The sequence below is a fragment of the Papaver somniferum genome, chromosome 1 (genome assembly GCF_003573695.1).
Source record: "Papaver somniferum cultivar HN1 chromosome 1, ASM357369v1, whole genome shotgun sequence".
Classification (NCBI taxonomy): Eukaryota; Viridiplantae; Streptophyta; class Magnoliopsida; order Ranunculales; family Papaveraceae; genus Papaver; species Papaver somniferum.
Window position 1 is genome coordinate 90,116,981 of NC_039358.1, and position 27,981 is coordinate 90,144,961.

Here is a 27,981-nt window from a genome sequence, read left to right on the forward strand (position 1 = left end):
CTGAGCTATTAAGACATCTTTCCACTTTATTTGGTAAAAAAACATTTTCTCGACTTCATCTTTTGAGAAACTTTTTATAAGAAGATAAGTTGTTAGTTGTACATATCAAGCTCGAGGTACTTGTTTTAATCCATATAATGCCTTATTAAGTTTAAAGACATGATTGACATTTTCTGCATTTTCAAATCCTTTAGGTTAGGCAACATATATCTCTTTTTTTAAGACATCCATTTAATAATGCGGATTTCACGTCTATTTGATATAGCTTAATCTTGAGAAAACAAGCATGAGATGGTACCAAAGGTACGGGCATAAGGCGTGCAACAAGAATGAAGGTTTCATCAAAATCAGTCCCTTCTATTTGTAAGTAGCCTTGAGAGACAAGTCATGATTTATTTCGAACCATTATCTATTTGGTACCTATAATGTTCACATTGGAAGGGCAAGGGACAAGGTTCCAAACATATTGTCTCTTGAATTGATTTAACTCGTCATGCATATCATTAACCCAGGTAGGGTCGGTTAGATGTTCATCAATATTCTTGGGATCAACTTGTGATAGGTAGCATGCAAAGTTGCATATATTTTGAAATTGACCCAATGTATTAACAATGGATTTTATTTCCCCGGTGATATTATTAGTACCATGATTCCTTTGAACCCACAAATGCCGAGTAGTAGGAGATTCAGATGGAACACCCTTGTCAGGGATTTTCTCCTCGTCACTAGTCACATTAAGATTAGTAACAGTTGGAACAACTTATACAAACATAGGTGCTTTTTTGAAATTTTATGTAGTGTCCATAAGAAGCAATTCAACGGGATACTTATTATGATGAAAGGTTGATCAAGTCATCAATAATAATATTTGTTGATACCATCATGATATTGGTTCTGAGATTGTATACTCGAATACTTGGACTATCAGAGGCATAACCTAGCAATATTCCTTTGTCACGTTTAGAGTCAAATTTACATTTTAGTTCTATATCCTTGAGAATGTAGCACTTGCTTATAAACACACAGAGATAACTCAAGTTAGTTTTCTTACCATACCGTAAATTATTAGGAGTATTCCAGGTACATGACCGTAAGTATACCCTATTGATCAGGCAACATGTTGTAAAGACAATTTTTCCCCAAAAATTTAGAGGTAAGTTTTTATAATGGAGCATTACCTTGGTAATTTCCTGGACATTCCTATTCTTTCTTTATGCAACCCCGTTAGCTTGTAGAGTTATAGGTAAAGAGTATTATTAAATAATACTTAATGTGTCACAAAACTCAAATACCTTAGTATCTTTGAACTCTGTTCCACGATCGCTCCTGATTTTCTTTAGTTTGCGACATTGTTCATTCTGAATTCCATTCACAATAAAAGTCACTTAGAGTGTCATTATTATGAACTAGGAATGCCCGGTGTAATCATCAACCATTACCAAAGAATATTTTTTTCCCTTCAACTGTGGTTTGTTCAAATTGGGCTAAAGAGATCCATATGAATTAAATAAAGAGGAGGTTTGATGGCAATGTCTTGTGACAACTTATGTGGAACTATACCTTGTTTACCCATTTGACAAGCACCACAAACACCATCAACCTTGGCATTAATTGCGGGTACACCTCTGACAAGTTATTTGTTAATGATCTTGCCAAGAAGGCAATAATTGATGTGACCAAAACGTTCATGCCACAGGTGTATAGATTCTACCTTAGTCAAATTTCAACAAAGATTAAACTGAATATCAAGAAGATAACTGTTTTTTTGGCCACAAATGCCATGGAAAATTATTTTTCCTGACTTATCGTCAATATTACATCGTTTCTCATTGAAGACAACTTTATGGCCTTTATCACAGATTTAACTAACAAAAATAACATTAACAGACACACCTTTGACATAAACAACATCATGAATTTAGGTACTCCATGAAGCTTGATATTTCCCTTTTTGATAATATAGCAACAACTCTCATCTCCAAAAGTTACAGTCCTCCTTTAAAATCGCCAGCATTCACTAACTATGAAAGACCACATGTCATGTGTATGCTATAACCACTATCAAGAAACCACTGAAAGGGAATGACGTGGAATTTAAAGCAACATATCCCATACCGAAATTACTTTTGCTTGTGTTAAGATATCTTGTCAGAGTCTTTGTATGTATTTTAATATTAGACAAATAATTTTTGGCTCTTTTGTGAAGAACTTTAACAAACTTTAGCTTTTGTCGAAAGAGATTACATTATGTTGGTAACGATTACAAGAACCACAAAATATACAGGAGAAAACAGAAGTGGTGGTTGCATCAACAGGTCTTTCCGATAAAAACTTAGTCATATGAGGTTTAACAAATCCAAGACCTCGATTATTTCCTGCTGATCGTCGAAAATTCTTTAAACAAGAATCAAGAGACGAATCGGGTTCTTTAGGGAATTGTATGCTCCCTATTAAGATTTAAAATCCTCAATAAGTTTTGCTAAAGTATCATTTGATTTAGCTAACATGACAACAGTTTCCTTGTTAATACGGATTTGATTATCCAATTCATTCCGAAGAACCCTTTCACTTTCAGAACCTTCACGAATATCAGAATTCTTGATGTATAGCTCATAATGAAATCCACCAGTTTTCTTTATCAATCGTTATTTTTCGTGAAAAATATTAACAATGAATTTATTCAGATTAGTACACAAATAATCATCGACGATTTCTAGAACACACTCGGAATTTGTAGCCTGAATGCTTCTATGAAATAAGAGATCGTCATGTCGGTTGTGACATCGTAATACACGAACTTGCTCTGGTACCAACTAAAAATGAGAGGGTACCAAGTACACCACCAACTTCTTTGTTTGATGGGAGTATGGACCTATGTTGTACTTTTAACAATCAAAAGATGCGGGGAAAAGTAAAACACACACACACACACAAGAGTTTTGTTAATCAGGAAAATTATACTTGCAGAAAACCCCCGAACCTCGTCCAGATTTGAACACCAAACTGTATTAAGTCGCTATCGACACTAGCCTATTATTATACTTCGGACTGGAATCTAGTTGAGACTGAATTCACCCTCCAAGCAATTCAGCTACTGTCGTACTCCTTACGTCTATTTAACCTTGCAAGGCTCTACGTAATTGATTCCCTTAGCCGGCGTCCTTTACATCCTAAGAGTTGCTTCAGCCTTCAGCCTCTAACAAATAAGCCTATTTGATTTCCCTTTAGGTTTATTGATCAAGGGTTGGAAATATATTTGAAATAGACAAAGCTATCAAACCTCACAAATCTGGAACACTTACACTCAGTTAGCTGAGAAACGTGGATTATTAACCACCTATCAAGAACAATCTTAAACCGATCAATAAAGAATAATTTTAGATATTTATCTTGAGAAATCACAAAGTCTGAGATAAGGAAAACTTTATGATTTATATTTATTTCGTCCGTGAAAAATATTACTAAAACCTCGATAACAGGAAGAACAAAATCAGGATAGACGAACTATCAAGGTAAAGATAGTTGGACCCGGATTCACGGATCCCTAAGTCTTTAAGTCGTAAACCTAATTATGTTTCTCATAGAAAACGTAGGTTCATAGAAGAAGACTTATAAACAACTAGGATACAGAAGTGTCAGGGATTGAATTTCCCAGTTGATTGAATCTCTATAGTTATAGACTTTCAAGACTAGGGTTGCATAGAAATCAAGTTAAGATAACTTGAAATCAAGCATACACTTTCTCTATTTTGATAAACTCTTATTAGAATTTTATTTAGGAATGTAATAAGTTTTTCTTGAAATTATATAGAAGAATATATACTATGGTGCAAAGTACCGAAACCGTGTATAATGATAGTTAATGGAAAGTATGCCTTAAGAACTACTAAGCATAATCATGTTCATTTAAACACTTAAGACTTGAATCATGATGCACATACACAAGGTGTTTTAGTGATCAAAGATGTCTTAGAGGCGTCCATGAGAGTTGTAGCAATACTAAACATATTTGTGAAAATAGTTCATAAGTATCTGCTTAATTCGTGCTGGTTAGGTATGTGAAAGGGTACGCGTACTTATGAACCAGTTTGTGAATTCACATATCCAAGGTACACGTAGTGGGTATGCGTACCCTAAGTCTATTCACGAACTCATGCTCTTCAGGTACACTTACTTGGTATGTGTGCCTCCCCTATTCACGAATTCAAAACACCATGGTACGCGTACTAGGTATGTGTTAGAGAATTGCTCGGTTGAGACCAAAATTTTTGATATCTCAAGCTTGTTGTCAATATTAGGCGATCAAAACTATATCTTGATTTCTAGTCTACTAATTTAAGTTTCGGATTTGTTAGAATTGTAGTTGAGTATCAGAAATCAGCCTTGAAGACTGAAGATCGACGAAGGCATCTGGAGAACTTCTGTGTCTGCTTTGTGAAGACTGAACCATTTTATTTTACTCATTATATCATTATTCTATCTATTGAGACTATGTCGTATGAGTTATAGTAGATTTGCAAAGAAGATGTTTCGATTCAAGTTTGTCTTGTGAAAAATCTCGAAATATGATTTAGCGATTAGATGTTCAAATGTGCTTAACAATATTAGTTCCATGAATTAATTTGTGGATCAGTTAAAAATTTCCCATGCAAATGATTATATCACTTGGGAATATTTCAAACATCATAAGAGAGAAATATGAACTTACTGAAATTTCTACTCAGGGTAGATTGGCGAACCAGTTCGTAAACCATAGATATTTGACATATATAAATACAGGAAAGTTGGAGAACCAGTTTGCAAACCGCAAGTTCAGGTTGGGAACAGTTCACGAACCCGGTTGGAGAATCGTGGTGAACTATTTTATAAGTTGGATAAATTGGCTAACAGTTGGCGGACCCGGTTCACGAACCGTGGTAAAATGAGTTCGGTAGTCTAGTCAGATTGGCGAACTCAGTTCACAAACCGTAACACTCTGACTCGTGAACAAGCCCCACCGTTGACAAAGCGTTGTACCAATATTTTAGGTTTTTAAACGTTTAGCGTTGCTTGAACACTTTTTAAGACTTCGATTGATCACTTAAACACTTATATGTATGAATCATGATTAATATTTTAGGTTTTTAAATGAACATAAAATAGCTTTTAGTTCTTTGGCTATTTTCCCAAACCAAACAGTCATTATACATTGTTGAGTAACCGAACCTATGTGTATAGTCTTCTATTGTAGTTTGAAGACTAATTTGTTTGCTTGATTCTCAAGTTGTCTTAGATTGAATTCAAGCTAACCCTGGTATTTGAAAACTATAAATATAGCTTCTCTGTCAATTGAGAAAATCAATCCCTGACACTTTGTGATATATCTGAAGACTTCATAATGAGGTATCCTTGTTTAAGATTTGTTAGATCCTTGTGATTCAAGAGGAACGTAGGCAACCCTTAACTTAAGTTATCTGGGTTTGAAAAGTGCAAACCAATTTTAGATATAGACATATCAAATGCCCATCTTCCAAATTGAAGATCGTGTTGGATAAATCCCGAGGCTATGAGTATTTTTACTAATCCTTTAACGACTGAAATATTAAACACGAGCTATAAGTTTTAATCACCTCTTCCTTAAGTCTAAAATAAGATTTGTGGTAGGGGTGAGCATGGTTTGTACTGGTCCGTTTTTTGTTTCATCTACACCCAATCTAACATTCACGGTTTTAATCTTGGCATCCGCAGCTGGTCCGACATCCAATGGGTTGAATGCGGATGATCCAATAGATTTCTTCCATAATTAATATTTAAAATATTTTTTCAGATAAAATTACGTAAGATTTCATTACCGTTGCCATGATTACTGATATTAATTCAAATACACACAACCTTTACTCACTTATCAAACAAACTCATCGATTTCATATAATGATAACGTTTTTAGTTTTAACTAATACTCCCCCATCAAACCAAAGTCGAATATATATAATAATCTAAATTCCAATTCAGAAATAATAATATCATGAAATTTGTATACTTGCTTATTTTACCAATATTAATATCAGTGAACAAAATAAACATGTTGAGACAAAATAACTATATCCTTAGCAGATATGGATGTCCAATGAATATTTAACTCCGCCAGCATCTTATCCATTAGGACACTGACAAGACATCAGCTCGCCATAAAACGGATGACCGTTTTTTTTTTAATGGAAAAGTTCATATATTAAAAACTAGCAAATGTAGTACAAAAGATTTACAAAATCATTTTTATCAAAAGTATTAGAGTCAATGCTAGTTTTGTGAACTTTTTGATTTAGGTTATCCGACATGTGCTGTAGTCTTCTAATCCTTGCCTCCTTAGCGATGTAGTCCATTGCTTTGTTGTTTTTTCTCTTTATATATTTCACTTTCGCTTGAGGTAGATCTCCCAATAAGTTCCTTATTTCCTGCAAACTGCCGACCACGAAGAATCAGTAGTAACCCTGTTTATATTGTCTGCCAAAGCTTTGCAGTCTGTTACGATGGACACACTTGATAAAATATTTTATTTTATCCATGTAAGAGCCTTTAGCAAGACCTTTGCTTCCGCGTGGAAAGCTGACGTTGCCCACTCCGAACCCGCAGAAAGATGCATGAAAGTCTCCTCATCAGTAGAATATAGGATGAACGCATATCCCATCAAAAAGTCTTCTTTTTTGTAGGAAGCATCAATGAATATAATCCAATACGAATTTAGGTTGGACCAATTAGTGTTGGTTGGTATTTTATTTTGATTCATCTTATTGCTTTGAGGGATATTTGACGGTGAGGAATTTAAGAAACTGTTGATTTGTCCTATTAAGATGACTGGGTTTGGGTGGATTTTCTCAAAAACTACCAAGCATCTGTATTTCCAAATGAACCAAATTTTGGTGGATATTTTAACCTGATTATGGCTCAAATTTTCTTCCGTAATCCACCATTTAATCCAATAAATAATGGTGCTGTGAGAGTTTCTAGGTATAATGTTATGAAGGGAGAGACCAAACCATACGGCTCTTGTAATGGACACTCATAAGCTTCCGTTTCTTGCACTTGGTTGTTACATAATTGGCAAAACGGGTCGATTTTCGTATTGTGAGCACCTAGTCTAGCCGATGTTGGTAGCACTTTTTGAGCTAGTTTCCAGATTAACAGTCTGATTCTTAGGATGGCTTGAATTCTCCGGATCTTGTTCCATGGGAAATCTAGGGAATCATTATTATCAATATCATGTTTGGCTAAAAATGTATAGACGTTTTTGGCCGAGAATTTTCCTGATTAATGGTGTCTCCATGTAATAATGTCTTGTTCATGGTTCCTTGGATTTAAAGCTTGATTTTTTTCCTTGTCCTCTGGGTAGAAGAATTGGTTTAGCTTTTCCTGATCCCATCTATTTTGATCCGTTATTATCTCTTGAACTCTTGTTGGCGCATGTTCTTGAATGTTAGGGATTCTTTGGATTATATCCGCATTAGGAACACCTGTCTTCCCAGATTTTCACCGAGGCTCCATTTTTGACTTGCCGAATAAAGTTACCTTTTATTAACTCTAATCCTTTTTTTATGCTGGTCCAGATCCACGATATATTCGAAGTTCTGGATTTCTCAAGAGTGTGGGAATTTGGGAAACATTTTTCTTTTAAGAGTTTGACCCATATTTGGTGTTGTTTTGTTACCAGCCTACTGGCAAGTTTAGTGAGGAGAGCCAAGTTGAAGTGATGAGGATTTTTAATTCCTAGACCACCTTGAGAAATGGGTTTGCATATACTTTTCCAAGCCCTTGTAAATCCTCATTGTCTCTTTTGCCCATCTTTCTTCCACCAGAAATTTCTCTGAATGCGGTCGAGCTGATCAAGAGTTTCCTTCGGCAGAGCAAGGACTTGCATTTGATATGTTGGGTAGGATTGAAGAATATATTTTATCAAAACCGTCCTCCCCGCTTGAGATAACAGTTTTGATTTCCAACCTTGTAGCGTATTGGCTTTTCTGTTTTTATTGAAGAAGAGCGGTGTACCCAAATATCTATCATTTTTCGTCATCCGCGACACCTTTAATATTTTTGCTAAAATCTTTCGATGTCTTGGATGTATTTTTGGGCTGAAATAGACACTGGATTTTTGAAGGTTAACCATTTGACCCGTAATGTTCCCAAATAGATGTAGTATCTCTAATAGACTTTTTGCTTCTCCCATGTCCACTTTTGTAAATAAAAAGCAGTCGTCCGCAAAAAAGAAGTGTGAGATATTTGGAGCATCTTTGTTTATTTGGAAACCAAATATTCTATTGTCTTCAATTGCCTTTTCAAGGAGTCTAGAGAGGATTTCCATGCATATTAAGAAAAGATACGGTGATAAAGGATCACCTTGTCTTAGACCCACAGAAATGTTGAAAGATGGTCCCGGGGAACCATTCAGAAGGATTGAAAAAGAGGTTGTTGAAATGCATTGCATAACAAGTTTAGTGCATAAATCCGAGAAGCCAAAAGCCAAGAGTACTCTCTCAATAAAATTCCATTCAACCCTATCAAAAAGCTTTTGATAGGTCTAACTTCAGTGCTAGAAAACCCTTTTTTTCTTATATGTTATCATCGAATGAATAAGTTCGTGAGCGATTATGATATTATCTGTGATTTGTCGACCAGGGAGAAAGGTCGATTGATTTGAGGAGATTATTTTACCAAGGATAGGTTTTAGTCTATTAACTAAGATTTTTGAGATGATTTTGTAAATTTATCGCATTTATTTATCTCCTGGAGTTTGGGATGTGGAAATTTTGGATATGAGGGTTATGAAAGAATGATTAATATCTTTGTCGAGGGTGGCCGAGCGAAAGAACTCCTGGACGGTGTTGATTATATCATTTCCCAAAAAGTCCCAGTTGGCTTTAAGGAAGCCCGACTGAAAACCATTTGGGTTTGGAGCTCCCCATTGATTCATATTAGAGATGGTGAGCCAAATTTCTTCTTTAGTGGGAATTACTGTCAAAGATGCATTTTCTTCAGAGTTGATGCAAGGGTTTATGATGATAGATAGATCAAAATCAAAGTTGCTGGTTTGTGATGTGCCTATTTGTTGGAAGTGTTTAAGCAGCAGGGAATTGATTTGATCCTTATCCAAAAATCAAAACCCAGAAGGTTCTCTAAGGATATTTATCGCATTGATTCTTTTTCTATTTGAGGGGGAAGCATGGAAATGCGCACCCCTAAATTTTGTAGTTAGGGGCCTTTGGGCCATGAGCACCCAACTAACGGATTGGATCATGTTATTTAGCCACCATATAATAGCCCACAACCGGTGTCTGTACTGTACGAGAGAAAGAAAACCCTAGAAATTGCATCTAGGGTTTAACAAGTAAATTGTAGTCACCTATTTAAACCCTTTTCATTCCCATCTCTCTCTATACAGTCTATTCCGATCTTCTCCTGTAAAACTAGGTCTTACATCCGGGGCTGCAAGTTCTATTTTTCTTGTTCTCAAATCTTGTAGTCTCTTGGGTATTTCAATATGCTTTGCTTATGATAGTGGTTTGTATGTATTGTCGATTGTGAAATTTTGTTCTTATTAGTTTTTGTGCAATATATTGCATCTGTTTACCTCCTTCTAATGTTATATTCATGGCATCTAGAAGATCAAACTGATGCATAAATATAGGTTGGCTTACCAGCTCGCTGCAGAAACTATTTCTATTTGCTTCCAGAGTCAAATGGTCCGACCTAAATTTCATTATATTTTTCCATCCCTTATTTTATGAGATTTGAGAATGGCAAATGATGTAAACACAGTTTTATGCTTAACCCTGAAATATTATGTGGACTCAATGAGTCAATCTCCGCTTATTATCTGATGCCATTAATTTAATTTCATATCTTATTTAGGTCCCGTTTTTCTAACTATACTATGATTGTTAAGATCCTTAGAAAGGGGCAAGTGATGAATAATTCTTATCCTACACACTGAATTTCAATTGTGTTGAATACAAACATCTCAAATATATTGTCTGATGCCTTAGGTTATATAAAGTTTCTGAATTTCAACAGTTTTATGTGTTTAAACTTATTGTTTGTATTTGAGTATTGGGCAGCTGAATTCTGTAATGATTAATGAAATCTCTATGATGAGAAAAAGCAGACGGGCGGTCTGAAATGATTCCATGTTGACATGTCTGTAATCTCCACTTGTGGAATTTTTCTGAGGGTTTTTTAATCTACAACATGATTTGAAAATGGATTGTTCTCAATTTATTTTATATTTCATAAATTCTGTGATTCAAGTATCTTGCAATGATGAAGTAAGCTCCTTTATAACTATGTCTGGACATCTGAGATTTTTGTCTATGATTAAACCAATGCTACTCCCTGAGCAAGAATTTTTGTTAAATCCATTCTTAAGAAAGTTTCTGGTTTATTTTTACTTCCATATTGTATCATTTGAGTTTAATTCTGGTTGTAAACTGTGAATATGCGTTGAAAAAAAATAAGTATTGATCTACAATGGACCAAGCAGTGTGGTCGAGTTCATTATTTAATAATGACAATAGCTGAATAAAGTTACAAAACCCCCAAAATAATCTTTGACTGTGTGGAAAAGAAGCTAATGAACTTCCTCAGGAAATCCGGATTGTGCCTCCATAACTCAGCTCAATTATGTTGGCAATTTACACTCTACTAAGCAAGGTTTGAAAAACGGCCGTTTTTTCCGAAAAAACGTCCGTTATAACGCTCACGTCCATATACCGTGTCCGTGAGGCTCGCCAACACGCTTACCTAAATAACACCGATAAATAGGAAAAAATGCCGTTTTCACACATGTGATTACCGTTTTTCTAAAATTAATATTTCAGTTTTTTTCTTCTAAATAACATTTTAACACACGTTTTTTACACTGTATTTTCCGTTTTCATATCGGTTAAACCCGTTTTTAAGAAAAAAAAATTTGAGTTGGAGAAATTCTTATACAATTTTTAATTTCAAACTTACAACTAAAATTTCATAAATAATCATTAAACACTTCAAATTTTATAAACTTACAATAAGTAACCTAGTGACAGTAGTGCTTGAAATTTTAAACTTAGACAAACCAACTTGTACCGACATTTTTTTCGACTTATTCAAGTATTTTCTGTTTTCTCGATGATTCTCAGTTGATTCCTCTTCCTCCGCCTCATATTGGTTCACGTAATACATTTTGCTGTCGTAGTTAACAGTATCGTCATCTTCATAACCATAGTCTTCTTCCTCATTATCATTACGATTATCTATTTCATTATTGATATTAATATTGAAATTATACTCTTCATTAATTCCTCGGGTATCTTCTTCTGGACGATCTTCAGTGTAATGAGAATTGTATATGGGATTTTCATTTTCATGACCTTGTGTATTGTCTCCAAATATTAGGTTACCAAAGTCATAAACAAAGTTACTCACTGGCAACCTTTGATATGAGATTTCAACTTCTGGATCATGCCATTCGTATGGTGGAGGGAGAGGCTCTGGATTATTAGCTGCTTCCTCTTCCAATTCATTTAACCAATGTTCTTCCTGAGGTAAAACTGGTGTTTCATCATCCCCTGCTATCCAATCAAGCATATTTTCATCTTTCAGCAGGCTATGAACATTGTGGACATCGATGTTATGTCGCTTTGCTTTACCTTGAACTCTTTGCTGCTCCAATCTTAAATTGTACTGAACATATACCAAATCGTTTATTCTTGACGAAACTAAAAGGTTGCGTAGTTTGGTGTGAATTCTTTCAAACACACTCCAATTCCTCTCGGATCCAGACGATGTGTTTGTCTGGCTTAGTATCTTTACCGCGATCCTCTGGAGTGATGGAAACTGAGCACCGTATGACAACCACCAGCTTACAGGATCACCTTGCAGAGAAGCCAATCTTGCTGATGGTGATGCAAATTGGCCTTGCATCATTTGCATTCTTCCCGCCTAAAAATATCAAAAACTGTGAATAGAAATTCATATAATTACGAAATTAATTGTTAATAAAAATTCACACCTCTAGCATGCATGTCGCTTGTTCTTGAGGGATACTAATCATTTTTGATATAACTTCACTGAGACAAATTTGGGGCTGAGAAATTTCATTGTTGATGAGATTGGCTGCTGGGTTGTAGATATAATATGGATTCAGAAAATGCGCTGCAGCATGAAGAGGAGAACTCAACTGATCTTTCCATCGTCGGTTAATCACAACTACTCTTTTTACTTTTTTTTTGTTTTATTTCTTTAACTTTTGAGTCTGAACTCTAAAGTACAGACCACATGTAGCATATACTGTACACACCTCCAAATGCAAAATAAAAAGATAAATCGACTCCCTGACTTCCCTCTCTCACTCTCTTTTTCTCTAGCTAGTCTCTGACTCTCTTCCTGTTGCATTCCTTGTTGGTTAGTCTTGTAGCAAGTAGCTAAGAGCCTAGGAGTATTATTTGACAACAAAGTTTTGACTGCTTTTGAATCCGAATATGCATTATTCAAATATTGGGGAATGCATTGAACTATTCGAGTGACAACTTGAACATATCAAGTGGATAGTGATAGTATGCGTGTATAAATATTGTCGGTAGACGATAACTACAATGCATTGTTATAAGTCATAGACTTAGGGTTGTGAATTTTACTAGATATCCATAAATTTGTATGTTAAAAACCCATAAACAAATAAATAAAAAATCAAATAAATAAATTAAACCAAAAAAAATATGAAAAAACGTAGTAACAACGTTATTTAGACCCGTCGTAACCGTTTTCACAGCTGTAATTACCGTTACATAGGAAATTCAGATCACAAATTATTTATTTTTCTTATTTAAACGTTATCACACCCGTTATTTTAAAAAAACGTCAAAAAAACGCGTTTTATTCCTATATAACGCGTTTTTGACCCAAAACGTGCTCACACCCGTCAAAACACGTTATAACGGTCACGCCTAGTACCTGTGACCTGGGCCGTGACCCGTTTTCGAACCTTGCTACTAAGTCAGTTTTGGTGTGCATCAAGATATAGATGATTTGCCACTTAAAAAAATTCATATGCACCTATGTTAATTTCTAGATTTATGAATAAACTGTGCTTATGTGTTTGGGCTACACACCCTTACCAGTAGAGTTAAATTTTTTTCACTGTCCATCACTTCTTTAGACATGTATGGATTGGCTAGGAAAAGTTAACCCAGTTATTCCCTTAACAGAAATAAAAAAAATTAGGTCTCATATGTTTTTGTTGCAATTTCTTGATTATTGTTGCCTCTCCACACCTTTGAGCTTACTAATCAAATAATCTACTTAGATTTGCTCAGTCATAGAGGCAAATATGAAAATCGGTCGGGTTACACGTGGGGGTTTATTTATTTCGATGGTTTTACCTCTAAAAACTCTGGCTACATTATTGAATCTGAGTTCTTGTTAGATTATGAGTAAATGTTTTATGTGTCTTCGATCATAAAATTGGCTATGATCACAAAATACCCGAGCTTCTGAGAGTAATCTATGAAGCTAAAAAGGTAAAATGGTTGAATTTCTTGATATGAGCCATTATTGATTAGACTAAACGACCTAGAGTTAGATATTTGATTTGGTTATGTGATTGAAGTAATTGTGAAATTCGGCAGTGATGATTATTACACAGCTTTATGCCAGTTCTGGTTCAGAAAATTCTTGATAGAGAAGCTGAGAAATATCTGAGCTTAGTTTTGTTTATCTTTGTTTATCTTTTTGTAGATTCTAGATGTGTGTGTGAAATTTTTATAAAGATTGATGAGTTGAATCAGCGTGTTAATTGTGAAGCCTGTGATGATGTTATCCAATTGGTTGAGATGTAGTGGAACTGAGACCCTGTTTACAGGGAGAAACCCTTGGGGAAACTATATTCATATGACATTAATGGATCTAACCGAGGCATTATGGCATTTTTCATACTGGAGACTGGAACAACTCATATAGTGTGTGGTATCATGTTTTGAGTGTGGAGTCTGTGGACAGTAAGCCAACTTATGTCCTGTTAGCTGGTGTGTTCGGGTAACTTGTGGACATGAAGACTGGAACAACTCATATAGTGTGTGTTGTGTATCAGCTTCTTCTTTCGTGATCAACAAGATGGGAGTTATATGACAGCACTATATTTTCTAATGCAAAACTCTTGACCTACAAAGTTTACTTATATCAGCACTACATTTTCTAAGTCTTGGTAAAAAATCTGACTAAACATGGTAATTTAATTTTGTTGTTTCACTAATTTCACTTAGGATTGTATTATTATTGTACTACGAGGGATGAGAATGAAGAAAATGCAAATGCACATAGAGGAGTATTGATGCTGCAAAGTATCCAAATTTGTTCCTGAACACTTTGTGTTCCCTGTTTATTTGAGTGATGATACTCCTGTATCACGTTTTGAGTTTTAACTATTCTTCATGTCCTGTTAACTGGTGGACATCAAGACTGAAAAAACTCATACAGCGTGTGTTGTCTATCAGCTTCTTCTCTCGTAATCAACGAGATGGGAGGCACTACATTTTCTAATGCAATGTTTTTGACCTACAACGTTTACTTAAATTTTGGTGTTTCACTAGATGTTAATAAGTATGCAGGTCGAAGGTCCATCTTGGCTCTTGAAAACACCTCTGGAAGCCTTTGTAAAGAACGAAGCCTTTGTAAAGAACGATTTTTTGAAGCCTTTGTAAAGAACGATTTTTTGGGGAACATGGTTTTTCTGGGTGACCATGGTTTTATTTTGAGTAAAGTCATTAGAAGTAATTCTAGGTCATCCCATATCTAGTGATTTATTTAATACCTAATTTACCCTCTTAATTAATTTTAGATTATGATTAGTGAATGATTTAGTTAACAACAATTAGTGAGATTAAATTAAAAGATGGGTTTATTATCAGTTGAGTAGAATTATTGAGAGAGTAGAATTAGAGAAGATGAAGGAGAAAAAAGTGGAAAATAGATTTTTTTTCCAATTCACTAAGTTTGAGTATTCAAATGATGAAAACTCATCTGATTCTTCATCTCCATCCTCTCCTAAAATATTTGTTAATCTTCAAAATGATCCGGATTTGAACCGGATTTTGAACAGTTCGGTTACTTTATATGAAGAACAAGTAACCGAACTCATCTGAAGCTGTAATTCAGTTACTTTGTATGAAGAACAAGTAACCGAACTCATCTGAAGCTGTAGTTCGGTTGCCCCGTGAGATGAACAAGTAACCGAACTCATCTGAAAGTGTAGTTCGGGACCGGGTACTTGTTCCAAACACGCAGGTTACCGAACTTTCTAATAATTTCTAGGAGTTACAGCGTTATGTTCGGTTGGTTCTCAACTAACCGAATTTTGATGTACAAAGTTCGGTTGGTTCGCAAACTGCATGCACTTTTGATCTAACCGAACTTTACGTAATATAAGAGTATATAAGTTTACAAAGTTCGGTTCTTTCGCAAACTTGAACCTAACAGCTAACCAACCGAACTCTGAGTTCGGTTTCTGCGATAAAATTGTGAAGTTACCGAACTTAACAAACAAAAAAAATGTGAAGTTCCAGCGTTTATTGGCTAAGTTCGATTACTTTGTAGTTTTAAAATTTTTTTCGAACAAACCGAACTCTATTGGCTAAGTTCGGTTATTTTGGAACTCAACATAGTGGCCACAACAACACAGTTCGGTTAGACTGGATTTGTTTTTTTTTTCGGTTATAAGGGTGGAGTTCGGTTACTTTGTAATTTTAAATTTTTTTGCGAAACAACCGAACAGAGAGTTCGGTGACTTAGTTTTAAATCCAATAGAACCGAACTGTTCTTCGTGTTCTTCATTTTCAAGAAGTTCGGTTAGTAAACTAGGGTTTTTTGGAAAATCGACCTAACCGAACATGGCTCTATAACTCCTATTAAAATCCTATTTTGATGACTTCTATTCGATTGAAGCAATCAAAATCAAATTAAAGCGAAGGATTTGTTGGAAAATACCTCCGGAGTGGTCCCATGGCAGAATCAGGTTGTGGCTGGCGTCTTTTATACTCGATAAAATTATTATGTAACCGAACTTAATTGTGATTGCATTGATGTTGTTACATTTCTTAAATAGGCGGTGGTGGTGGTGGCGGGAGGAGGTGGTGGTGGTAATCGGTGGTTGGTGGTGGTGATAATCGGAGGTGGTGGTGGTGGTAATCAACGGTGGTGGTGGTGGTAATCGGTGGTTGGTGGTGGTGATAATCGGAGGTGGTGGTGGTGGTAATCGGCGGTGGTGGGCGGAAGTGGTGGTTATATATATATAGGTGGTTATTAGATTGGTTTTAAATTAAATTAGGTTAAGGATAGGTTATTCATTTCAACGTTTTAGGACACCCCTTATCACTGTAGGGAAGATGGTCTAATAAAATTATGGTCCCCTCAAAAAAACCATGGTCCCTAAAAAAAATCATTCTTTGTAAAACATTGCTTCCAACTTTCCGGGCTGTTATTTTGAATCTATCAGATCCATTTTACAACAGTCCATCACAGCAAAGTAGAGAGCTTCAAAGGCAGTGTCTAACTTTGGATTCTAGTGGACTCAGATTACGCTTCTCTTTTCACCATTCCATGGAAGATGTATTCAGTTAAAGAAGAGAACATTAAATATTGATCTAGTTTTTCATTTCTCATTATGTCTATAGTGAAGTTCCTGTGGAGCTGTTCTATTTTACATAATTGTGAATGCTATATATACTTATGGCAATGTTGAGAAGTGAAATGACTTCAGAATTTTCAAATGAATTCAGGTGAATCGCCCAAAATATCAAAGTATGACGAAATGAATCCAGAATTTTCAAATCACAAATGTAAAATTAAATTCGTTCATATTTGTTCAGTGATATATACTTAGCAATGTTGAGAATTGAAATGTTGAGAACTGAAATGACTCCAGAAATTTCAAATGAATTAGATGAATCGCCTAAAATATCAAAACATGACAAAATGAAACATAAAAGAAGCGACAAAGAAAAATATGCAACTACCTCTAGAAATAATATGAACTAATGCTCCTTCATATTCTATACAATTCTGAGTGCCGAATTCTATTGAACAAAGAACAAATGGGGTTACGAATGGTCGATGGATGTCCCAGTCTCTGGTAGCCCATTTATTCATATTATATACTATATAATTCTGAGTGCTGAATGCTATTGAACAAAGAACAAATGGGTTATTAATATGGATGTCCAATTCTCGGCTAGCCCATTCACTTGGTATAACGACTCCTTCATATTCTATGAACGGTTTTTGGTGACCAACCTTTCTTTTTTGGGATCATTATTTTATTTTGGGTAAGACATTAGAAGTAAACCTAGGTCATCCTTTATCTAAATATTTATATTAATATCAAAATTATCCATTCCAATTAAGTTAGTGCAATGATTAGTTATATCATTAGGTTAACATAATTAGTGATTAGTGCAAGATTAAATCAAAAAAAAAATTAAACTAAACTAAGTGATTAGTGCAAGATTAAATCAAGATTAAATTAAAAAAATTGAACAAAGGTTTGGTTGGAAAATATTTTTTGCGACGTAACCGAACCTTAGTTCGGTTGGGAAATATTTTTCGCGACGTAACCGAACTATGGTTCGGTTGGGAAATATTTTGCGAAATAACCGAACTAAGGATCGGTTGGGAAATGTTTTTTGCAACTAACCGAACTATTATGTTCGGTTGGGAAATATTTTTTGCTACTAACCGAACTATTAGGGTTCGGTTGGAAAATATTTTTTGCGACTTTACCGAACCCTTAGTTTGGTTAGGAAATGTTTTTTGCAACGTAAACGGACTGTTATTATGTTGGGAAATATCTTTGCGAAATAACCGAACTAAGGTTCGGTTGGGAAATGTTTTTGCAACTAACCGAACTATTAGGGTTCGGTTGGAAAATGTTTTTTGCTACTAACCGAACTATTAGGGTTCGGTTGGTAAATGTTTTTGCGACATAACCGAACTAAGGTTCGGTTGGGAATTCTTTTTTTGCGAAATGGCCAAACTGTTCTTCATGTTCATCATTTCTATTAGGTTCGGTTAGTTCGACAACGTTTTTCACATAATTCCTAGCCGAACTTTTCTCTGCAACTTCCATTTTCAACTAATTTGATGGTTAATACTCATTTTTCAATCGAACGAGGAACGTCAAGGAAAGAGAGAAGAAGAAGAGAACAATTTTTTTTTTCAAAACTAAAAAATTTCGATTCCCCACTGTTTTTGTTTTTGATTTTGATTTTGATTTTGGTTAATAGATTCATTTAGATTAGATATATATGATTAGATTTATATAATTATTAGGTTACTTTTAATTTAAATTAAAATAAAGGGTAAATGTGTATTTACCTAACTTTAGGACACCCCTTATAAATATAGGAAGGTTGGCATAATAAGACCATGGTCCCCCAAAAAAACTATGGTCCCTAGAAAATGGTTCTATTCTATACTGCACGATTCTGAGTGTTGAATGCTATGGAACCAAGAACAAATGGGGTTATTAATGGTTGATGGATGTCCCATTCTCTGGTAGCCCATCCACTTGGTGTAACAACCGGAAATCCTCTTCTCAAGTTAGAGTTGCACAACATAGAGTATTAGCTACTTCCTCTTGGTTTTTAAAGTGTATAGAAAGCCTTGGTTTATCACCTTCTGCCTACTGGATCCGATCATTGACCATCTTACTTGGCGATGCTATAAATTTTGTCTTAAACATCCTCAGTGTAGTGAACACAAATATACAATGATCTGCAACTTATAAACTTGCAACTAGTCTCAAGTCAACAAAATTAGCTTTCCAACCTACCAACTAGTAAGAATGAAACTTTTGGAGATATCTCAACCTCTATTTATCAAGTTCAAGCTCAACTATAAGCATCTATAAGCCCCCATAGGTATGCGTATTCCTATACTTACATACTCAGTACTGAACTAAGTAGATGCTCATAAGTTATTTTCACAAATGTGTTTGGCATTGATACAACTCTCATAAACATTTCTAAGAAAAAGAAAAGAATCATTAAATCACTTTATGTTTGTGAATCATGGTTTAAGTCTTGAGTGTTAATGAACACGACTTATGCTTGAACATTTAAAATGCGTATTTTCCAACATGAACCATCATTGTACATGGTTCCAGAATCCTGGACCGTAATGTATATTTTTATGTGTGATTTAAAGGTGTACTTCTCACATGTTTACATGTATAAACTGAGAAAGTGTTTGCTTGGATCTCAAGTTAAATTCAAAGCTACCTAGAGCCTTGAAAACCTATAAATATAGAGACTCATCATGCAACAAGATTTCTCATCCGTGACACTTATGTAATTTCATGGTTGCTTGCTAGAGTCGTCCTCTAAAACCTAGGTTTCTTCTAACAAACATAATAAGGTTATGACTTAAAAGACTTCACTTAGGGATTCGTAAAGTCCGACCTGACTATCTTTTTACCTGATAGTTTGTTTATCCAGATCTTACTCTTATTGATCTTCGAGGTTCTAGTTATCTTAGATTTGGAATGAGATAAATATAAATTTCCAAGTTCTATTCGTCTCAGACTTTGTGATTCTTCAAGATAAATATTTAAACTCTTTTACGATTTATTTGGATTGCTCCTGAGAGGTAGTTAGTAATCCAGGCTTCTCAACTAACTGAGTGTAACTGTTCCGGATTCGTGAAGTTTGTTGGGATTTGTCTATTGCAAACATATTTCAAAAACTAGATTGAAATATCAAAAAGGAATAGGATTATTTGATAGATGCAGATTGGTATCAAAAGTCTCACTTAGTTTGAAACAACTCTTAGACTATGAAGGACACCAGCTAAGGGAATCAATTGCGTGGAACCTTGCAAGGTTCAAGAGACTAAGGAGCACGACTGCAGTTGAGATTGGAGGGTTAATTCGGTCTCAACTACTTTCTAGTTTGATGTCTGATAGTAGGCTAGTGTCTGTAGTGGATTAATACAGTTTGGTGCTCAAAGATGGACGAAGTTCCGAGGTTTTTCTGTAGTTGCCGTTTTCCTCGTTAACAAAACTTTTGGTGTCTTGTGTTTTTACTTTTCCGCATTATTTTGTTTTGTTTTTTATAATATAGGATAACACAAGCAGTACATAATCAATCTAGATATGTTATTAGTAGTGAAAAATCTCGGAATTATGTTGGTGACATCTTCCTTTAAATCCTCCCACTGAGTTTGGAAAAAATTTGGCGGATAACCATCAGAACCCGACGCTTCCCAAGACTTCATAGATTTTAGGACATTATGAATCTCCTCCATGTCGAGGAACCTTGTCAGGAAAGCATTATTTTCAGTAGTGATGACGGTAAGTACCAACTTAAGAAGATCCTCATTCACTAGGGGGTTAGTAGTGGTACTAACAGTCATGTTAGAGCACTGCTCAGTCGAACTCGCAAGCGTTGCTATCTCAAGCTTGTTTGTCAAGTTTAGTTGCCAAAACTATAAGTCTTGATTTCTAGTCTACTTATAGGTAACTCACAGATTAAGATAGAAACTGTAGTTGAGCTTTATACTTCACGGCGTTCATCGATTGAATACGAAGAACTACTAAGGGGAGCTTGTGGAACTTCATCAACATGGTATGCGTACTTGTATGCTAACTGTTGCAAGTTATTCCGAGTCCGGGAACCATGGTATGCATACCCGTATGCGTACTGGTTGGTTAATGAAAGTCTTGGAACTAGGTATGTGCACCAGTACGGGAGTTCAACTGAGTTTGGTGGTATGCATACCCGTTCGCGTACTGGCGAACCCAAACTTAGTCCGGCCACTTAGGTATGCATACCCGTTTGCATACTTGAGTAGGTTATGCTATAAAATCGGTTTGTTCATGAATTAATACATTTATATAATAAGGAATGAAATGTTTTGCAAACCGTGGATATAATGTTCATGAATTGATTCGAGTGAATCAAAATCGATTTTGCTTCAATTGTGTCTTGTATACTTCTATGAAAATATAAACAATTGAACAACTCTAGAACTAGTTTCATTTGACTCATTTGAAATAGTTATGGTTAAGATGAATAAGGTTGACATGAAAATCTTAATATGGCTGACTTCGGTTAACTATTGTTAAGCCAACAAGGTGTACACGTTTAGGTACGGTTACCCATATCTAAAGGAAGCACTTTTCATTTGTGTCTAACAAGCTAAGTTTGATATAACAGTTGAAAGATATTAGCTTAAGTCTAATCAGGTTTTCATCTAACGGTGAATATTGAATGCTTTGTTACCAAGGTAACATTGATTGCAAACCCTGATTTGAAGACTATATAAGGGAGTGTTAGAGCACTACTCGGTCGAACTCGCATGCGTTGCTATCTCAAACATGTTTGTCAATGTTAGTGATCAAAACTATAAATCTTGATTTCTAGCCTATTTATAGATGTCTCGGACTAGGACATAGTTTGTGTAGTTGAGCTTAGAATTCACGACGTTTATCGCTTGAAGACGAAGAACTACTAAGGAGATCTTGAGGAACTTCATCGACAAAAGGTATGTGGAGACTTAAACTTATCTATCACTTGGAAAGTCTATTTCTACTCTATCTCATATATTGAGACATAAGTCGTATTACGATATAGTTTTCTATATACACATTTGAGATTTCGAGTTGAGTATATCTCGCTTACATATTTCTCTAAATATGTGTTGGTAAGCTTTCGCTTCGCCAAGTTCATCTTATATCATGAGAAAATTGCCGAGTAACATCTTACATGGTTTGTGTGATACAATCATTTGGTGTAAGACTTGGAGTGTTTCGATAATGATTATTTCAATATCTTGAAAATTACTTTGATGCTAATAGTGTGTGAAAACGGCTATTGTCATTATAGAAGAATGTTTCAATAATTGAAATAAAGAGTTTAGAATCGTGTAACCTTATTTGGATATAAGCATAGAGTGTGTTCACACATTTGTGTATAATTCCAAAACCGGGAACCTAAAGTATGCATACTTGTGCGTATACAAAATGGTTGAAGGAGACCGGATAAGTATGCGTACCCGTATGCATACTGGCGGAAGTTCACGTCCGTGAATTTCTGCTGATGTTGGAATTTCAAAACCAACTCATTCAGTTACCTAAGTACGCGTACCCGTACGCATACTGGCTGAAAGTTCACGTCCGTGAATTTCTGCTGAGTTTTGAAAAACCAAACTCAAAAAACCGGTTACTTAAGTACGCTCACTTAAGTGGTTACTTTCTAAAATCGGTAGTGTACATGAACTTAAACATTTATTAATAAGGATTGCAACCATTGCAAACCGTGGATATAATTTTCATGTATTCATTCGAGTGAATCAAACCGATTTTGCTTCAATTGTGTTCTTATATAAATCTATGAGAATATAGCAATTGAAAAACTCTTTAACTAGTTTCATTTGAGTCATTTGAACTAGTTATGGTTAAGATGAATAAGGTTGATATGAGAGTAATCATATGGCTAACCTCGGTTAACTATTTGTGAACCAACATGGTGTATACGTTTGGGTACGGTTACATAAACCTAAATGAGGGTACATTTCATTTGTGTGTAACAAGCTAAGTTCGATCTAACGGTTGAAAGATATATATTAGCTTGGTTGAATTAGGTTTTTCATCTAACGGTGAATATTGAATGCTTTGTTATCAAGGTAACTTGGATTGCAAACCCTGATTTGAAAACTATATAAAGGAGAACTCTAGCAACTGGGAAACCTAATCCCACACCTCCTGTGTGTTACTAGTTGCATAACTAGAGTCGATTCTCCTTTAAACTTAGGTTTCTTCTCGAGACCCTGTAGGTTAACGACTTGAAGACTTCATTGGGATTGTGAAGCCAGACCCAACTATTCTCTTTGTAGTTGCGTGATCTGATCTTGTTGTTTCTATCGTGATTGAGTGCAATTGTAAAATCGGCTTGAGATTTATATCTCCGACAGGAAATATAGAAAAGTAGTCACAAATACCTTCGTCTCATCGTTTGTGATTCCACGATAACTTGTTTCGCTAGTCGATTAAGTTTATTGTGAGGTGATTGATAATATTAGGCTATTCTTCGGGAATATAAGTCCAGTTTATCAATTGGTTCCTGTTCACCTTAATTTATCAAAAGACGGAACAAAACCTCTTGGGTATTTCTGTGTGAGACAGATTTATTCAATCCTATAGACTTTTTGTGTGATACAGATTTGTTTATCAAGTCTTCGACTTTAGGTCGTACCAACTCTTAGTTGTGGGAGATATCAGCTAAGGGAATCAAGTGCATAGTATCCTGCTGGAATCAGAGACGTAAAGAGCGCAACTGTACCTTAAATCAGTGTGAGATTGATTAGGGTTCAACTACAGTCCAGTCCGAAGTTAATTGGTAGTAGGCTAGTGTCTGTAGCGGCTTAATACAGTGTGGTGTTCGAACTGGACTAGGTCCCGGGGTTTTTCTGCATTTGTGGTTTCTTCGTTAACAAAATTCTGGTGTCTGTGTTATTTCTTTTCCGCGTTATATTTTGTTTTATAATTGAAATATCAAAGGTTGTGCGTTAAGATCAATCAATTAGAATATCCAACCTTTGGTTGTTGATTTACATTGATTGACACTTGAACATTGGTCTTTGGTACCGTTCAAGTAATTCCTCTTATATTCAATCGGGCTCGCAGATTTCTATTTTCTGATTGCGGATTGAATTAAGAGTTAGAGATATTAAACTCTTTGATATACTTTATTTTAGATTGAGTCTGACTGTCTAGTTGATTCTCTAGAAAGTGTATTGGAGTAAGTCCTCCCAGATTTCCAAACGAATTGTTGGGTGTTGTTGTTAGACCCCCGTATTTTCAGTTGGTATCAGAGCAGGCAAACACGTTAAAGACCTTACAAGTCTGTGTTTGTAGCGATCTGATATGGTCAGAGGTGTTATCTCTATAAACGTACCACCAGTCTTCGATGGATCAAATTACTTGTGGTAGAAAATTGTTATGCGTGCCTTTGTTCAAGCGCGTGATTTTCAATCATGGTTTTATGTGGTTAATGGCTATGAGGCTCCCGTTGTGGCAACGGGTAATGCAACCGTTCCAAAGAACATTGGTGCATATGATGCTGCTGAGATACTTGCTGCAAAGCAAAACTCCGACGGTTTGAATGCCATCATACATGCCATTACCCCAGATCTTCACCACCATGTGACTATGTGCACTCGGTCTAAAGATGCTTGGGATATCTCTGAAACCGTGTTCGAAAGAAATACCAGTGAAAAGGAAGCCAGGCTTCAAAACCTAAATTCTGATTGGGAAAACCTTCGTATGGCAGATGAAGATTCATTTAATGAGTTTAATCACAAAGTATCTGAAATTGTTAATGCATCTTTTGCATTGGGCAAGACTATTCCTGAAAAGGACATTGTGATGAAAATTCTCAGATCGCTGCCATCTAGATATGATTCTAAGAAGCATGCCATCGTTGAAGGAAATAACCTTGATGCTCTCTCCAGAAATACGTTGGTTGGGAATCTAAATATCTTTGATCATGAGCATACATCCAAAATTGGAAAGGATGTTGCCTTCAAAGCACAAAGGAACACTAAATTACTTGATAAAAGTAAAAGTGTTTATGTCTCTGAGGATGATCTTTCTGAGACTGATTCATCAGATGAAGATCTTGACAAATCAGTCTATATGATCACAATACAGTTTAGGGATCTTTTATTGAAGAGAAGTAAACGGTTTTCCAGAGACAAACTTAGGTCGTCAGTTAAACCTCACAATCGCATTCCTCATAAAAACAGGGATACTGACGAGGCTGATGATGAGGATATGCCACAGTGCTTTAAGTGTAAAGGTTTTGGTCATTTTTTCAAATGAGTGTCCGAACCGTAGAAAATACACTGGAAACAAAGGTCTTGCTGCAACTCTTGATGAAATGTCTGATCACTATGATTCCAATGAAGACGAAAAATTGAGTGTTGCACTTCTTTGTGAAGATATTGATTTTGATAATTGTAGCAATACATACATCAATCTTGATATTCTTCCAGAAGAAAACTAAACTAATCTGGAAGTAAAAAATTGACCTTCATGTTGGAAACTCTCTGTCTGATTTTTCAGGTTCCACTCTGTGCCTAGCAGCTTCCACATTTCAGGCGTCTGAATCATCTTATCCATTGACATGCTCTTATTGTTCACTCAAGGGTCATGAACTTTCAAAGTGTTTCAAGTATAAACACAAGATGACACATGTCAAGAAACTTCAACGAAGAGCAAATCGCCTAGCAAACAAGCTTAAACTTGTTCAAAAAACCACTGAGGTATGTAAGATTTTATCCTCTTCGAAGAAGTTAGTTTCCAACGATAATACAACGCCATTAGAAAAGAGAGTTTTGTCTATCCTCTTTTCCAAGCCGTTATAAATATTTACTGTTCGACATTTAAGAACTCCTGGGCATAATCACAATTTACGGCTGAGTTAAGATGAACTCCCGGCCGAATACTTATCCAGAGTCACCTGTGTCTCAATCACGGCTGCAAACTTAACCGTTAAAGGAATACACGGATGTGATACCCAGCCGTTTTGTGGCTTGATCACTCTCAAATGCATCGGTTGACCTCTATTTTTAAACTAAACGACTAATTTTCAAAAAAAAAAAAAAAGCCGTTATGTCATTAAACCCTATAAAAGGAGACATTCTATCATATCTTCCTCACCCTAATTCTAGTTTTAAGCCCTCATATTCATTCTCATCTATTTCTCATCCAAAAAAACAAGAAAAAACACTATCGTGACTCCCTACAACAATGAAGAATATTCTACGATTATTAGAGCATGAGCGACGGTCAAACAACATGATGAAGATCTATACATTGACGTAGATCAAACATTCATGTCTTTTTAGAACTGTGTTTTTATAGTTTTTGTTGCGCTAAACGGAAATCGTAATGGAAGAACTTTGCCAATCGTTGAGGAGAGATTTTGACAAAGTCTTTGAAGAATGCGAAGTTTTCAAAAAGGAAATGAAAGCCCAAAAGGAAGTCAATCCCACAATGCCAGGTGCGATAAGAGTAAGTTTTTTAATAAGTTTTTTCATTAAAAATCATTTTAAATAACACTATCTAACATAATGTATTTGTTTCTATAGTGGTCGAGGGCTCACCGGCCATATGAGGCAGTTCATGGAAAGAGTTTGAACAAAATGATAGCTATCACATCTTGAAAAATACTACCTATGATTTTGTCCGATATGAATAAGGGTTTATTTCAAATGTTATGATATATCTTACATATGATGCACTTCATGGGAAAGAGTTTGAGAAAGTCTATTAAGTATTATGTTTGTTCCGTTTCTTAAAAGAGAAAACGAATACTTTCAAATTTTTTAAAGTATTTTCGGCCAGGTTTTAATCACAAACGACCTAGCCGTTTTGACCAGAAAAACTGAAAAATTCAGATTTACGATTTGAATAATGAACCTTGACCAAACCATAAACCATAAATCGGCTGGGTTCTTATAGTTTCCAAACCGTAAACCTGATATCGATTTGGAAATTATTTTTTCGGCTGGGATTTAACGGGTTACAACATGATATTCTGGCCGTTTGTTGAGATTCCTATAATTACGACTACTTATGGCTGGTTTACTTAGCCGTATTTTGGTTGGTTTTGTAAATTTTGTTGCCGTATTCCGTCAAATTTTTCACTTTACATTCATCAATTCATAATGTTACCATTACATAATTAGGTCGCGTTACATTCAATAGTTATACCCAAATGGAAAAAAAAACATTAGTATTACACCTAAATAGTCAAGCTTGCTTGAAAATATCAATAAACTCTTTCGTGATCCAATAGCATTTCTCATGCTCAAATTCTTTGCGACGAATGGCTTTGTATCTGGAAAGAGACAAGGCTTCCTAAAAAACAAATCAAGATTAAGTTAGTATATTATTCAAAACTTACTTGATGAAAAACTTTTGCACATACTCACTCTTTTGAAAAAGGATTTTTCGGGACACTTCGTCTTCACCCGTTCCAATTTCCACCTTAAAACTTCCATTTCTAGGTAGATTTCCTCGAACCTTTCCTTTATTTGGTTCATTGATTTTCCATTTTCATTACCATCTATGGCAAAAAAAGATCATAAATACACGGTTCCATTGAAAATCAACTCTTTCGACCGTGTTAATTCCTTGATCTTCGTCATGCTTTCTCACTGTGAACGACGCTCTTACGATTGCAATATCTTCTTCGGTAGTGTATCGGGCAGCCATTTTTCTTATTTTTTGTTACAACAATTTGAGAAAGAGAGTTTTTGCGCAAATTCTTTGTTGGATAAAGGTCTTCTTATAGAAAAGAATGACCCAACGATTAATTTTTGAAAAAACTAGTTGTTCCTTGAAAAACTCAATGCAATAACTCATGACAGTAAACTATTTACGGCCATTAAGGTTGGAAAACCAAGTCGTAACTATGAATTTTCCAGTAAATCATATGAAATCCCAGATTTAAGGTCATAATCCATGGAACGACCAGGTCGTATTCCACTTTCGGCTGGGTTTCAATCCTTACCAATCCGTAAATATGAACATTCCCAGCCGATTTAAATATGTCTCAGCCGCAAGTTTATCTGAGATATCTCACTTCAGATTTACGGCTTGGTCACGGATGAAACCCAGTCGATATGGTAAATACAGGTGTCTTTCCATGTTTTCTGGCCGTAAATCTGTGTCAATGCATTGAGTTTTCTGAGGAACGGCTAGTTTTTGAAAAACTAGTCGTTCGGTCATTCTTTGCTATAAAAAAAACCCTTCTCCACCTTGAATTTTTGCAAAAACTCTCGCTCACAAACTTTCAACCTCTAATTGTTCCAATAAAAAAGAAAAACATGGTTACTCGCTACACCACCAAAGAAGATGTTGCAATCGTCAAAGCGTGGTTAACGATATCAAAGCATTTCGAAGATGCCCTCATTTTC

General features: G+C 35.4%; 6 non-coding genes and 1 pseudogene across 6 annotated transcripts; all 7 read left to right on the forward strand.

Annotated features, from left to right (window-relative positions):
• Positions 1-9,766: 9,766 nt before the first annotated feature.
• On the forward strand, positions 9,767-9,858 carry LOC113342024. Its single transcript, XR_003356332.1, has one exon. It is a non-coding gene; the product is annotated as a small nucleolar RNA R16 (small nucleolar RNA).
• Positions 9,859-9,926: 68 nt separating this feature from the next.
• Positions 9,927-10,015, forward strand: LOC113342038. Its single transcript, XR_003356347.1, has one exon. It is a non-coding gene; the product is annotated as a small nucleolar RNA R16 (small nucleolar RNA).
• Positions 10,016-13,471: 3,456 nt separating this feature from the next.
• LOC113342442 lies at positions 13,472-13,557 on the forward strand. The gene has a single exon (XR_003356663.1). It is a non-coding gene; the product is annotated as a small nucleolar RNA U36a (small nucleolar RNA).
• A 68-nt stretch (positions 13,558-13,625) lies between these two features.
• On the forward strand, positions 13,626-13,714 carry LOC113341882. Its single transcript, XR_003356196.1, has one exon. It is a non-coding gene; the product is annotated as a small nucleolar RNA Z223 (small nucleolar RNA).
• Positions 13,715-13,808: 94 nt separating this feature from the next.
• On the forward strand, positions 13,809-13,922 carry LOC113341964. Its single transcript, XR_003356277.1, has one exon. It is a non-coding gene; the product is annotated as a small nucleolar RNA Z278 (small nucleolar RNA).
• A 117-nt stretch (positions 13,923-14,039) lies between these two features.
• On the forward strand, positions 14,040-14,146 carry LOC113342314. The gene has a single exon (XR_003356601.1). It is a non-coding gene; the product is annotated as a small nucleolar RNA snoR97 (small nucleolar RNA).
• A 296-nt stretch (positions 14,147-14,442) lies between these two features.
• LOC113342324 lies at positions 14,443-14,539 on the forward strand (annotated as a pseudogene).
• The last annotated feature ends 13,442 nt before the right edge of the window (positions 14,540-27,981 follow it).